The sequence below is a fragment of the Ammospiza nelsoni genome, chromosome 2, assembly GCF_027579445.1.
Source record: "Ammospiza nelsoni isolate bAmmNel1 chromosome 2, bAmmNel1.pri, whole genome shotgun sequence".
NCBI classification, from domain to species: domain Eukaryota; kingdom Metazoa; phylum Chordata; class Aves; order Passeriformes; family Passerellidae; genus Ammospiza; species Ammospiza nelsoni.
This window is the reverse complement of record NC_080634.1, coordinates 48,461,253-48,476,310: the sequence shown is the minus strand read 5'-3', so window position 1 is coordinate 48,476,310 and position 15,058 is coordinate 48,461,253. Positions and strand designations below refer to the sequence as shown.

Here is a 15,058-nt window from a genome sequence, read left to right as displayed (position 1 = left end):
TTTGAATTCAAAGAAATTACAAACTTGCAAAAGAAGTTCTTTTATACATAACAGATAATTATATGTTCTATATTAATTTAAGTATGTTTCACAGAAGTTAGAAATAATTTTGGTAACAATTCCTCAGGTGGGAGGTTTTTATCACACAATCAAGCCAAGAAGAAGTGTTCAGCAGAACCATGGATACATTCTTGACTAAATTTAACTTTTGGTATGTGATAAATAAACTGAGAGAAATCTACAGCTACAAGCGTCAGAGGTTTACTACTGCAAATCAGATATTTATGTAAGTACAGTAACATGATACTGTAAAAGATTTAGAAGTTACTAAACTCAAAATTTCTAATTAAGCTTCTTAGTATTACAGAAGTGCAGGTTTAAAGTATGTAACTTTTAATTGCAAGAACAAGTACAACTAAACTATCTGAATCAAAAATAATAACTGTAGCTAAAAATTAACACATAATTTAGGCCCTAAAATAAATCACATGAGCATCAAAATGATCCTTAAATAAGGACAGAATCAGTCTGAAATGTTGCACAGAAACGTAGAAAGGGGAGAAGCTCACTATAACCATGTAACAAGTAAAGAACTAACAAAAACCCTCCTTTTTAACATTCTAATGTTTTAATACAGATATAAAAATAATTTTTAAAAATTGTTACTTACCTTGGAGATTTGAAACAATGTGGACTTGTGAAAAAACTACAACCGGTCTCTTTCCAAGAGAGAATTGTCTAACTTTTCCACTACTTTCAGATCTGGAGTGGAAGATATTTTAGGTCTGGCCAAATATCACTGGAAGAAAATTCGTTCACATGTTTGGCTACGTTTTGCATTCCATCCTGTTGCTCTGGCACACAGACATAGCTAATTATAATCTGTGACATAAGCGGTTAATTCTCCTGCTAAAACAGTTGTGTACTGACTCCAGAAATGAACTTATGGTAAGACATAACCAATCTATAACGTGCAGTGAAATCTTTCAACCTGTAACGTAATGCCAACTTTATTAAAATCTGAGAATGCGAGCACTCCATAGAACCTGCACTTAAAATCCATTATCAGTGCCGGCTGCTAACAGCACTAAATGCAAAATTAGAAACAAAAAAGACTTCTGCTTTCTTTTATGAAACTGTATGTAACATCCCAACTGAATTTTAAGAGTTCATTTTCTGAAAACTTTTCATTTTAAGGTTGGCATTATTCTAGCTATAATATATACTGTCTGGCATATAAAAAGTCTCTTTTAAAAAGGAAATACAGGTATTGTAATATAGCTATAATAGCACATATAAATTTTATACAAGAACCATACTAACAATTACCAATCTTTCCAAGAAGTTAAGCCTATCTTGGTATCTAAAACACAGATGCATATATATGCATATACACACACCTAAATACTAGGAGCTATATAAAAAAAGTTGCTTATATTACATATTTTCGGATTTCAGACATTGTAGGAGTTATAAGTCCTTTTTTTCTTCTTTTTCTTTTTTTTTTTTTTTCCAGTATCATTAAAGCTTTGAGCTCTTAAATGCAGAAAAAGAATTCCAGTCTGGCACTGCTTACATTACACTACCTACACAAACACTGACCAGCAGACTTCTTGTTCAACCTCAGATATGTTAGAATCTGTGCCAGTAGCTTTCCACAATTTAAAAAGCATTAAAATATACATATGTAAGATTTACAGAATAAAAGGTTTGTGCTATGAGAAGCATTGCAATCCTCACCCACGTTTGGACAGTCTCACTTCTCAAAGCACTATGTTTTTTTTTTTCTCAGTCTTGTGCTCACACTGTCAACATGCTTTAAAAGACAAAGCTCCTATCACACGTTTAACAGCTGCAGATCATAAATTTAGGACTGACACAAATCCAGCTGACCACAGGCTTACAAGAAACTTTTTTTCCCTTCATGAGTTCTGTGGCCATAAATCCTTTATCAGACTCTGTTTACATATACAAATGGTGTTCTTTTCTTTGCAAAGAAATCAATTCATTGGTATCGGCCAAAAATGACAAATATTTCCAATAAAAATATTTATCAATATTTTAAAAACAGATTTTGTATTTAATCTCAGATTTTGTATTTAATTGCAGGTATGAAAGAAAGTGTGAGGAAAGCATTTGTATGTTGTGTTAATACCAAAGCTTTTCTTTAATTGAAATTTCTTTTAAGTAGTAGAGGAAGAAACCTATAAATGATGGGAGAGTTTTGAAAGGTTCATTATTTAAGTAATTGGGTATTCATGTCTAGGGATTTTCTGCAAAATCTTTTGCCCATTCTTGGAGAAAATCAGAGGATCAGATAGAAGTGAGTACATGACCATCAAAACCCCAATGCTTTTAACTGCATTTATAGCATGTTTTCTTTTGACATATTTTTAATTACTTGATTTCTAAACATATAAAAAAGATTGACTAACACAGAGCCTAGCTATTGAAAGATTAGATCCTATTGCCCAGTAGCTCTCTTTATGACAGAACTTTGTGCTATTTTCCATATACGATTTCTCTTCATTAGTCTATATGTCTCCCTTGTCCCGCTCTTCCACATAACTAATTTCTGCAAAGTTAAAATTTGAAAAAATGAAAAGAACAAACAAATACCTCAGTTAGTAACTTCTGAAGTTCTCATGAAGTAGGACTGAAGCAAGAGCAACTGTCAGTGAGTTCTGTACCATCTGAAGGCAGCTGTCCTCCTATTTAAATGCACAGAAGGGAAAGAGAAAGCAAAATTTTGCTTGAGTATAGAGAAAAAATAAGATATATTCATGAGCTGCCCTCCTCACTAGTTCAACTGACAACATATTACAAGTGATAGGCCAAAATTCACTCAGCTTACAATGTGACACAAACGAATGAAACACTGCACACCCAAGAGCTGTTTGGACTACAAATGTTCATGACAGCAGAGTAAATGCAAAATAAACATTATTCAAAAATCTATGTGCAAAATAATAAAAACTATTTTTGTTGCAATTATAAGATTGGAATCCATTAGTATAATGAACAACATATTCAGTTCTGGGGTTACATTGCACCTGTACAAATGCAATCCTTTCTCCTCCTCCCCCCTAATTTTCTGCACAGCTCAAGAATGCTGATATCCCATTCCTTGCCCCAAAACTGAAAACTTCCTTTTCAATTGGATTTTGAAAGTCAATGGCTGATGACTTAGTCCTGGAAAGGTAACTAACATATTTATCTTCCATATTATCAGAGTCCACCCATACCAGCACCTGACTAACTAGAAGCACTTGCAAACTCATCTCAGGAAAACAACCAAACAGAAATGATGGTCTCAATATTCTTTAACTGATTCTATTTTAACTGATTCTACGTTTTTTCCCCTCTTTTGTTTTTTTGTTTGTTTGGTTTTTTTTGTTTTTTTTTGTTTTTTTTAACAAATGTTTGATGTATGCCTATAAGATTTCAAGAACATCTGCTTATTTCTCAAAGTACAAAACAACACAGTGGTGGAGAAGACACTATCAGGTATCAGTTTAAGTAATTCATCCAACTAGAAAGGACATAGAAGACATTTGGTCCTGCCAGATATTTTTCAAGTCTGTGAGATGTTTAAAGGCTGTGATAAGCAGTGGAAAGCAAAGGGTATTTAAGTGGTGATAAGGATGTGGTAAGCAAAGGGTATTCAAGAAACAAAGCTATTCAGCATGTATAGGAAATGGAATTTATCTGAAATACTGTGATTATGTGGAAAACACAAAAATGACTAAAATTAGGTTGTACAGATGTGTAACTCCAGATGACAGCAGAGATCTTTTTAAACCTAAAAGATTCTATGAAACAGGAGTTTTGAGATATGAAATATTAAAAGATACTTTGGTAAAGGTTCAGAGAGGTCAAGTAGTACAGCAAAAGCAAATTTAAAGATAAAATGGCAGAAACCTTGGTGAGAAAAGGTATGAATGTAAAACCAAAATTAACCAAATTCTAAAACAACTAAAGCAGGGGATAACTGTAATAACGGCCAGAAAATATTAAAAAGTAATTACTTTCCAGAAATCTCTGGACGACAATAACAGAGGAGAAATGCCCAAGTGTTCTCTATTCTTGTTCGTGGGTATTTTAGTTACTGATGAGCTTGAATACTGATGCCACAGAAAAAGCAGCTTTTCAAAAATGATGTTTTCCTGTTCTCCTGACTTCCCACTACGTTAGAGACTCCACTGTAATACCAAGTAAGAAGTGTTGGAAAGAATTTTTCTAGTGTTTCCCTCCGAAGCAGTTTGAATTGGCTATGTTTAATGTGCTTTTTAAAATTTTAAGGGATAAGACAGCTGTTCATTTACTGATAGATTGAGACCTTGCCTCCTCCTAAGGACAGGGCTATGGTGAATGTTTAAAATGGGACGCAATCTTCTAAACCTGAGCAAAAGAGTGAGCTAAAGACCCTTATATTTTTCCCATATAAACAAAGAGAAACACTTGGAAGTTATTCTTACATCAATTAGATCTACAAAAATGCAATTGTTTTAAGGAGTTCCAAAGTGGAAAACAGTCCAAAAGGAACCTTTTAGAATATAAATATACAACCCAAAAATATAAGGCTTTAAGGGAGATCTGCTTAGACTATTCCATTACATGATATCTATAAGAAGGCTCAAAACAGCTTTGAAACGTGGAATATCTATGTTTCATTATGAACAACAATAAACTAAAAGAGATAAATCTGAAAAGTAGTATGCAAGACAATACAAAAATTAAAGAACTTGTAAGTATCCAACTGCCTTGTGTGTCAGTGCACGGCAGGTCTGGTTTCTAGGAAGTTTTTTTCATCTGTGAGCATGAACAGCTGGCTGTGGGTCTATTGCCTGATCACCCCAACAGTGCTTCAATCGCTGCTTCAGCTATTAGGTTTCTGTTCCTTGCTGCCACACAGCTTTTCTCTATCCCATTTTTTGATGTGTTCTGTCACCTTTCCTCCCCTGTACACTCAGTGGGTCCAGAAGAAGAAGCTTTTTTGCTTATTGTTCACCAGCTCTATGCCATCTCTTTTCAAATTCACGCAGACACAAAATTAATTTATACAGAACTCTTTCAAACTGTCACAGAGGGATAGATAATGTTTTTTTTTGGGGAAGGATGTGTTAAGTGGTATCTTCTACTTGGATTGCGTCTTCACACACTTGGATTAAAAAAGATTTAATTTCTGTGAGTATAATTCTGCACAAACCTTTAAAGAGCTTACTTAGTGAAGCAACAGGTGAAAAGCTGCATGCGTACTCTGTACTCACCACTGTAATATGTGCAAAGATGAGCCTGACAGCTGCCCTGGAATATAGGTAAGTAGGGAAAAATCTATCTTTTAAGAGCAAACAAGAAAGCACATATTTGTAGACCCTTCCAAAGAGCCAGCTGAAAATATTAATTTGGAGTCTACAGCTTATGCAGACTGGAAGACACAATGGAGTGACCTTGCTATAGCACTACCTTAAAAGCAGAAAGCCTAAGTATCAAGGAGGAAAAACCCCACCAAACACTACATGTCCAAGCAGATTTGTAGTGATTTTGTCCTGGTGAGCTTTTGGTATAATTCAAGTATTCTCCTAAGCATGAAGTGCAAATACTGCTAGCTTGAGGAAGTTAATTGTTAGTTTTTTCTCAGGAAGGAAACCAGAAATGTTTTTGCTTTGATACTTACCAAAGCATACAGAAACATATACTTTGGTTCATATGAAACTCACAAATATTCTGGACAGGAGGGTGGAGTAAAGAACTTTTTAATAGGTGTGCTATTTTGTGCACTGGGCTTTTTATTTTAGGATATGATTCATTGTGCACCTACTCACAGCACCATCAGCAAGCACTCTGTGACAGACAGAATAGTGTATTTACAATTCTGTTCCATACAGTATGTCAAATCACTTCTACAACAGATGTCAACAGCACTGACAAGCAACAGAGAACCCCATTTCATGTTCTCTGGTCATAACATTTCCTCTTACATCACCTGGTCTTTACTAAAAACAAAACCAAAACCCCAAATGCTCTAAATGTCCAGAGCAGGATGGTCTAGTCTGCCTTGGGATATCTGAATTCTGAGGCATTCAAGTGAAGCACATGGCTGTCACTCAGTACAGTTGGCTGTATGAAACAGAAAATGGAATGACTGTCCCTCCATGGCAGAACAAGTTTTTTAGGCCTTTGAAGCCCTGCCTCTGTACCCATATTCTCATATCACATAATGGCTTGTACAGATACAAACCCTAAAGAATAGAATGATTTTAACACTCTCTTTTGCTTTCTTCCTATTTCTTTTATCTGTAATTTTTCTTGCTTCCTTCCCTACTCACTGACAGAGCAGAAGTACTGGTAATCAAGAGATATAAAGTCTGCCATTTTATTATTAAATGTTATATTTCAGTAACATAGCATATACTTAACTCTGAGAAAACAAGCTTTTATCTATTTTGCATTTGAAACAAAAGCATATAAAGGACATAAAACTTTGTTTAAATACAGTTATTCAGTGTCTACTTATTAGTTAGAATAGTATTCCCATTCAGTACCACTATGCATCCTCCCAGAAAGAAAAAAAACCAAAAGTTAAGGCACACAAGAAAAATTACTCCAGTTTCAAAAGATTTAGAAGAAGAGAAGTGAAACCATGGAAATTACAGTGCTCTGGCCAGAACCCTATAATAGGAACCATTGTCCCAGAACTCATGCCCTGACAGACCCAATGCTCAGAATTTAGTGGATTCTAATTTTATATTTGGAGCAATTGACTATTAAATTATGGAAGGAATCTGCATTAGTTTAATTTTCTTAAAACTTCAGTCTTCAATAAAAGTGATAAAAAGATTGAAATCTATTTAATACTGTAAAAATACAGTATCAAAACAGCACTTCTGCCTTGTTAAACAAGAGGGAAAAGTTATTTTAGGATGGTCATACTACAGACCAGTGTTAGGCTCAAAGAAAGAGAATAAGTAAGACTGGCTGTTTAGTATAAATAAATTAACACATTCGTAACAATTTGTTATGAGACCTGAAGAGAATGTCTTTAAATTCTTTTGTTGCACAAGTTCAGCTCACAAAATATCAAAAGTACTAGCAAAAAAAAAAAAAACAAAAAAAACCCCCAAGAATTAATGTCTTGCAGTCAGTGTAGGAAAAGCTTTTATCCAATACTGATTATCTCCTGTGGTTTTTTTTTGGTAGCCAAGAAAAAGTAATGCTCCCAAAGCATTTTACTTTTCCTTTAAAACTATGCTATAAAATGCTGAATGATTAATGATTTTTCCTTTACAAGTTCCCATTGTAAAGCTGTTCTGAAGTAGATTACTATTAATTTTGCAATCAAAATCATGCTACACCCTATGACTCACTAAAAGAATGCCAGGGAAAAAAAGCCCTAGCCTTCTAAAATGCCAAAAATGGAGTGGAGGGTGAGAAAAGGCACAATAAAAAGCATTTTTTGTGCTACACAGTAAAACATCCTAACCCCAGATATATTTGGGCTATTATTCTGAAAACTAGAAGTTATTCTATTAATCTGAAAACTAGAATTATACAGTATTTTATAGCATTTCCATTTTTGATTGCAAAACTCAGTCTCTCACTTTTAAATTCCCAAGAAATAGTTAACACCTGCACTGTGGAGATGCAGAGTCAACCCAGCAAAACAGTTCACACCTTGAAGGCCTGGGCAATCTTTGGTTAACAAAACACAGTTCCACACTGGGTTTGCATTGACAGGTTTTGATAGCATGGGGGGCTACAGGGGTGGCTTCTGTGAGAAGCTGCCAGAAGCTCTTCCCATGTCTGACAGAGCCAATGCCAGCTGGCTCCAAAACAGATGTGCTGCTGGCCAAGGCTGGGCCAATCAGGAATGACAGTAATGCCTCTGGCACAACATATTTAAGAAGGAAAAACCAATTATTGGGCAGATGTAACTGTGGCCAAAGAGTAGTGTAGTGAGAACACGTGAGAGCAGCAGCCCTGCAGACACCAGGGTAGAAGGAGGGGCAGGGGGGCTCCAGGCACTGGAGCTGAGATTCCCCTGCAGCCCTTGGTGCAGAGTGTGGTGAGGCAGCTGCCCCTGCAGCCCATGGAGATCCACCTGGAGCCCCTGGAGGAGCCCACACTGGAATAGGTGGATGCCTGAGAGGAGGCTGTGTGACCCCATGGGAAGCCCATGTTGGAGCAGGCTCCTGGCAGGGAGCTGCAGACCCATGTAGAGAGGCGTCCATGCTGGAGCAAGGCTTCCTGGTAGGACTTGTGACCCGTGTTGGAGCAGGCTGGACTGGAAGGACTGCACCCCGTGGAAGAGTAACCCACACTGCAACAGTCTGTGAAGAACTGTTGCCCATGGGATGGACTCCTGTTGGAGAAGTTCAGGGAGAACTGTCGTCTGTGGTGGGAGGGACCCCACACTGGAGCAAGGGAGACTCTTCTCCCTCAGCAGTGGCAGGAACAACATGTGATGAAATAACTGAAACCTCCATTCCTTATCTCCCTGTACTGCTAGGAAGGAGGAGGTAGAGATGAGACGGAGGGAGAGAGGTAGGGGAAGGTGTTTTTAAAATTTGTTTTTACTTCTCATTATCCTGCTCTGATTTTATTAGTAATAAATTCAGTAATATCCCCAAATCAAATCTGTTTTCCCCATGACAGTATTTGGTGAGTGATCTTTCCTGGTCCTTATCTCTAGCCATGAAACCTTCATTATATTTTCTCCCCCCCATCCAGCTGGGAAGAGAAGAGTTAGAGGAGCTTTGTTGGGCACAGGGCATCCAGCCAGAGTGAACCCATTAGAAATTATAAAATAAAACTTAATTGATGATTTCCCAAGATCACTTCATGAAGAATCTGTACTGAACCATATTTAAGAATGCAAGACCAAAGTACTTAATTCAGAGTCACTTTTCTGGATCAAGATAATTGTCCTCATCAGGCAGACAAAGGAAGCTCAGCACTTAGCTCCGGAGTTTTTACCTCTTCTAATGTTTCTGATAAGACAAAAAGAAAGCCTATGCAAAAGAAGCAGAAAATGCTTCTTATCAATTCTTCTGCTCCTGCTTTCTGTGGAAAAAAAAAATTGAACAGCCCTTAAAGAGCAATAGGAGAAGGGAACACAAAATAATTTTTAAGACTCTGGTTTGACATTCTGAACTTGCATTGAAGCAGAGCCTTACTACCAAAGGTTAAGTTGCAGATCTTGAGCCATAAGATCTTTTTTGAGCTACCATTCATAAGAAAGACCGTAAAAATAACAATAATAATGTTGTTAGTATACCCCAACTATCTGTTTGCCCTACTGAGATTTTAGCTTTGCCAAAATGCAAGCAGAAAAATTAGGCGCATGAGAAGTGAATTTAATTAGGAACTTGCCATCTGGCATAAGCAAGCAAATGTTAAGTGGCGCCCTTTTAATATGAAGAAACTATAATCAACCAGGGAACAGACTATAAGCTATTTCCTGTTTGATTGAAATGCTTAAATTAACTATGGGAATAGTGTAATTATCTAGTATTTTGAAGGGTTATCCTTGAGGCTGAGCTGTAGGCAACCACAGCAAGGAGAGTAACCATAGTGGAAATGTTGACTTAAAATTGACAGATTTAAACTGATAAATGTTGGCAGTCTTTAAGAATATGACATCTCAAGTTATTGAGCAGAGTTTCAATATACTTGCAAAATAAAGTGCTGTATCAGTTTAAATAAGAAATATAGTAGTACTATCTGGAGCAATGTTTATTACAATATGGCATTCCATTCTAAAAGGCTATTTTGAAAAATAATAAATAATAAAGAACAAACTAGTATGGAAATAGACAACAAAATGAAGTAGGTTCTACTCGGCTGCTCTAGTTGTGCAAAATAGGAGACAATTTGTTTGATTTTCGTAAGAAACATTATTACCAAATGCCCAAGTTTCTCCTCTAGTGAACCTGTGATTCACAACAGTTTCACAATTACTAGTCAATGTAATTGACTAGTAGAGAATACATTCATTTTAACCATAATCAGAATGGATGGTTTTCCCCTGCTATTTACTCAAAACATTTCATGTCACATCTTTACTTCTCACACTTCAGTGGCTTTGCATCAGCTGAAGTGACAACAGCTGCATCCTAGTTGGTATGATCATCTCATTTACTGTCTGGATAACCACACAAACAGCCTGCTTCATTTTCAGCTGCGCAGTCAAATACCCAATCCATCCACTGTTAGAAAATGGTTGCATGTCTAAACACAAAGCCAAGGCACAGATCAGCCCTCCAGCAGAAAACAACTTCTAGAAATTCCCTGTCCATTTCCTAAGATCAAGTGTCTGACCATCTCTAACCTACTGTGATGACTGACAACTCCCCTTAAGGGTGAGCTGTCACACCTACTGTTATGGTGTATTAATCCAGCAGATAAGCACCAAGACCAGTCTGAAAGTGCATTGTTCTAGTCAGCTCTTGTACAAAACTGAATGGACCCCATTATGCACAGTATAACTAGCTGCATACCCAGTCTAACCACGTCTTAGAACCATCTCTACTTTTTCTAGCACTTTCTAAGAAACTAACCTTGATATTTCTTAGAATACTGATAGGAAGAGGTCTTAAAGGATAACCAGCAACATACAAGTAGTCAGTGCGAAGCCTTTCAGATTTTCAAAATGTGTACATATATTTGGGCTCTTTCTCTTTAATTGCCATTGTTAGACTTTATAGTTAACTGATTTTACTTGCCTCATAGGAATCTTAGAATCTGATTCTGGGCTTGGCAAAACCATCAATACCAGAGCACTTGATTTTTATATTCTCAAGGAAGTTCTAGTAGACACTTGATGTACTTCTCTTTCCTCATTAACTTGGCTTGACGTGCTTAGATTTTAAGCTTGTCCTCAAGTCAAGGGCATCCTGCTTTACTATCAATACCTAGCAGTTCTTATTTCTTATATAATTTACTGTTCCTTGTCTGCCTCCTATATAATATTCCCAAAAGAATAAAAAAATTAATGAAGATGCATTTTAAAAACAGATATATAGCTTAATAAATTGACAGGTGCATGTGAAAATACTTTCAAGTATCTCTCAAAATTTCCCCACAATTCTCTACTGCTTGCCACAGGACTGAGCAAATGGAAAGGATAGCAGTTTTGTTTGCTACTGAAATAGTTCGGAGAAAAAAGGTCTGGTCAACTATATTCAGATTTTCTCCTGAGAATGGCACAAGAAGAGCAGCAATATTTTTGGATATTTGTGTTCTCCTTGCATTTTTAAGACTGAATCAAGGAGGGATTGGCACTCTGACACCTGAGGCTAGAAGAGAAGTTGCCTCCAGCCATACTGATTTTCATGACAGCTTTCCTGGGCATGTTGTTAGCTGAAGACTGGAAAGCCAGGGAAGACAAACACTGAGTGTTGCATTTGTGTTATTTAGCATCCAACAGCACACAAGAATAATCTTACTGCAGTGATATGGATACCCAAATGACTGAGAAAAAGTGAAGACAATGACTCACATTCAGGTTACACATTCAGGAACTGGAAGGAGTTGAATGAAAATGTGTTTGCACTGTTGCTAGGGAAGTTGTTTAATCCTTGGAGCAGATTGTAACAATGCTTCATGTAAAGGCCACGCATTGAGAGACCAGGATGAGCAGCTGGTAAAGTACTATAGGAAAGCTTGACCTTACTCTGAGAGAAACTAATGGAGGAAATCCCACAGAAGACAGAACCTGAACAAAGAAGGAGCACTTTGAGGGTGCTGGTTTAGTACCAAATCTGCAACAGAAAGATACCACCTCTTGATGCTTAATGTGCAAGTTACAGGTTAAGGAGAACAGCCTTTAAGATGTGAAAGACTACCTCTGTGAGCAAAAAAACTGTACCCACCGAGCATTCTCCAGCAGCAGCTTCCACAAGATGACACAGGAAATTAGTATACCCTTTGAATCATACAATGTAACCTCTACAGAAGGAGGTCAAAAGACAAAGAGTTTCTTCTACATTAAATTGCATCTCTTTGCTCAAGTAGTATTTTATATCCTCATATATTGCGAGGATCTTGTCTTCACTGCAAGCAAAGTCTTCACTTGTCTTTCACTGAAAAGAATAGACTGGGCTTTGTTTCATACCATTATTTCTAAATGCAGCATATTCTTATGGTAAGTCTATACCTTAGGTAGCTTGCTGTTTTTCCAAGCAATCAACATTTGAAACAATGATTTGTACATGGTCTATACACTGTCAAATAGCTCCACTTAAAATCTTTTTCTTGTAGCAGTAGAGATAATCAGATAATTTGCATTTGTTAATGGTGGTATGATTAAAAAATGGAGAAAATACATCAACCTAATTTGTATTTATATGAGTGCTATACACTCATTTATAATTAAAAAAAACCAACATAAATAACAGAAAATATTTTGGGCTATATAAAATTTTAAATGGCACATTCAGAAACTGCGGAATTAAATATGACAAGAAAAGAGATTCATAGTCCAACTTCTGTGCTTAGTAAACAGTAAAATTTACATGCTTACTTATACTCCTCTGTGAAAAATATAACTACCTTAAAATACTTTTTTTAAAATTTTTTACTGGAAATGCCACATAAAATCAACAACTTGTTCTGTGTAAGCCCAGGGAACAGATCCAGTGGAGGGCAAAGGCCCTGATTAGCAAGATGAGGTAAAAAATAGCAAGACAAACAGATGGACACATGGTAACTAATAGTGTGTCAAGCTTTTCTGAACTAAAGTGACCTTACACTTATTTTGCATTCCCAAAAGGTAACTAAGGATAAATGAGCTTTGGGGTTTTATTATTTTTTGTCCTATTGAAAGAGTAATTATAATTAGCAATGCAGAGAAGCTTCCGTGTCACTTTCTCAGAATCACCAACAATTTTAAACTTTGAGATACATATTTAATGTGCTTGGTGCAGAAAGAGCACTACTGATAACTGGCTATCTCTGAAGGATGCTTCCCAATTTCCTGTAGATTGCAATGCAGCATCTGTAAAAATGTCAAGCACTAACAACTCTCACTCTTCATTCCTAAGCCAATCCCATGCAATTCATTACAGTTCTTGGTTTCACCTGCTTTAGGAAGGAACCATAAATAGCATCCTTGTGAGAGAACATACAATTCCACAAATTAACACTTTCCTGAGTATGAATAGTGTAACTTTTTTGGGGAGTTGAGTCCACTTCAGCTAGACCCAGTGATGTGCCTTTGGAGGTACCTGTAACTTTTATTAAAGATGGATGCTTTTGTCATCTTGCTTTTGTCATCTTTTTAGGCACTGTGAAACAAAGATTCAATCTTAAGAGGAGAGTCAGAATTTAAGGAACAATGCTTGCAGTCATTAGAAAATCCTGACTTCTACAGAACTGTTGAGATACTTCTTATCAAGAATAGTAATGAAAATGTAAAGTATAATTTTGAGAATGAAATTAACAAATGTCTGCCTGGTGCATTTATGTTAATCTGGGCTAATGACCAGGAATAATAGCCTTTTTTTGAATAAACTACATTAAAATCTCACCTAATAAAGTAAATCATTAAAAGGAGGCTATTGATTTTATAAAGAGGGATGTTTATGGAGGCACTGAAAATGTACACTAGAATAATCTCCAAAAGAAAGTTCTACAAATTAGATGCTTTGAAATATTTTCAAAAACTAAAATTTTTTGTAAATTACTCAAACTGTAACAATGCAGATAATTCAGCAGCTATAGAACATTTGCTGCATTTCCCATTTTCTCTATTAGCAATATGAAATCAAGGTGAAAGCATAAAAGGATTTTATGGCTGTAAGACAATCATAGAATCTCACACCAATAGACTTAAAGAGGGCCCAAAGAGAGAAAACGGTGAATGCGCCTGGACAAAGAAACTGCAGCCAGCCTATAAAGCAGAAAAAGGTATCTATAGACAAGCTTATGAGGGGAAAAACGGCATCCTGATGTACCACATCAATCTCCCTGCCAGTTCTCTTACTGACTTAATAGCCACTCAGCATGAGGCTGGAATCTAAGTCCCAATACAAGAACAATTAAAGAAACAGCAGGACCATACATAGTTACAATATAACATTAATTTTTTAACAACAGGAAAACAAAAAGTCCCTTTGGAAAGGTATTTAACTTCCTAGAAAAGCTTTTTTTAAAAAGTGAGTTTATTGAAATTTCTCTAATTGTAAATAAGAAATTTTCTTCCACTGTCTATAAATACTTTACTTTCCATGTTAGAATTTGATTTTATGAATAGCTATTGAACTCCATTTGAGATAAAATTTTCTCATATCATATTTACTTTCCAGCTGCTTCAATTAATTTAGGGAAAAAAAAATGGAAAAGCTGTAGCAAAAAACCAAAATATTCACTATCTACCCTGCACCTGTCACTAAAGTGGATGACTGTACAGCTTTTTACCACAGGACTTAATTCAAGCCACAAAAATAAACTCTCTTTTCATCAAGCTCCTGTCTGTGAAACTCTAGTTCAGCATTACATAGGGGAATTCTCCTATCAGCATTCATAAACACCACACATAGCTAGGAAGAGAAACAAAGCCTCTGATGCTTTTGTTAATGCCATCCAACACCTCCCAAAGCTTCTCAACTGAAAGGGCTGTTAGGTCCAATCCCCTTTTTATCCTGATATTCTTGGTTATTCTTGCATTTTGAAGCCCCTTCTCATGAATGCAGCTTTCAAAACCAAGAGAGGAAATTATCCTGACCAGTAACGGTGCTCCTTCCTTGGATAATTCTCAAGTGCATTTTAACAAAGTGCAAATTTATCCTAATCACAAAAAATGAAGTTTCCCCTTGCAGTGTCCATGGGAGGAATGCTCTAATCCCTGCTCCACTAGCATTGCACAAGACAGAACATCCCCACTGCCATTTCTGTACCACTTCAATCAGTTCCTTGAGATGCAGGGAATACACAGAAAAACTTGCCTTTTCTACCCCACTGTCTTTGATGGGCTCACACAAGTTTTGTAACAACAGCTGATGGCATGGCACTACCCAACCTCTAATTAGACAATGGTGAATTGAAAACACAACTGTAG

The 15,058-nt window shown here is 36.4% G+C and overlaps 1 protein-coding gene across 4 annotated transcripts in view; it reads right to left on the bottom strand.

Annotated features, from left to right (window-relative positions):
• Window positions 1–15,058, bottom strand: part of SGCG (sarcoglycan gamma) — a 105,972-nt gene that overhangs the window by 72,675 nt on the left and 18,239 nt on the right. For 2 of the 4 annotated variants that reach the window (XM_059493683.1, XM_059493685.1), the window contains exons 2-3: window positions 2,620–2,711; window positions 671–799 (exon numbers count right to left, since the gene is read on the bottom strand). The gene's annotated coding sequence lies outside the window, so the exon portion shown is untranslated. The remainder of the gene's footprint in view (window positions 1–670; window positions 800–2,619; window positions 2,712–15,058) is intronic. The other 2 variants (XM_059493682.1, XM_059493684.1) reach the window with 1 other exon arrangement.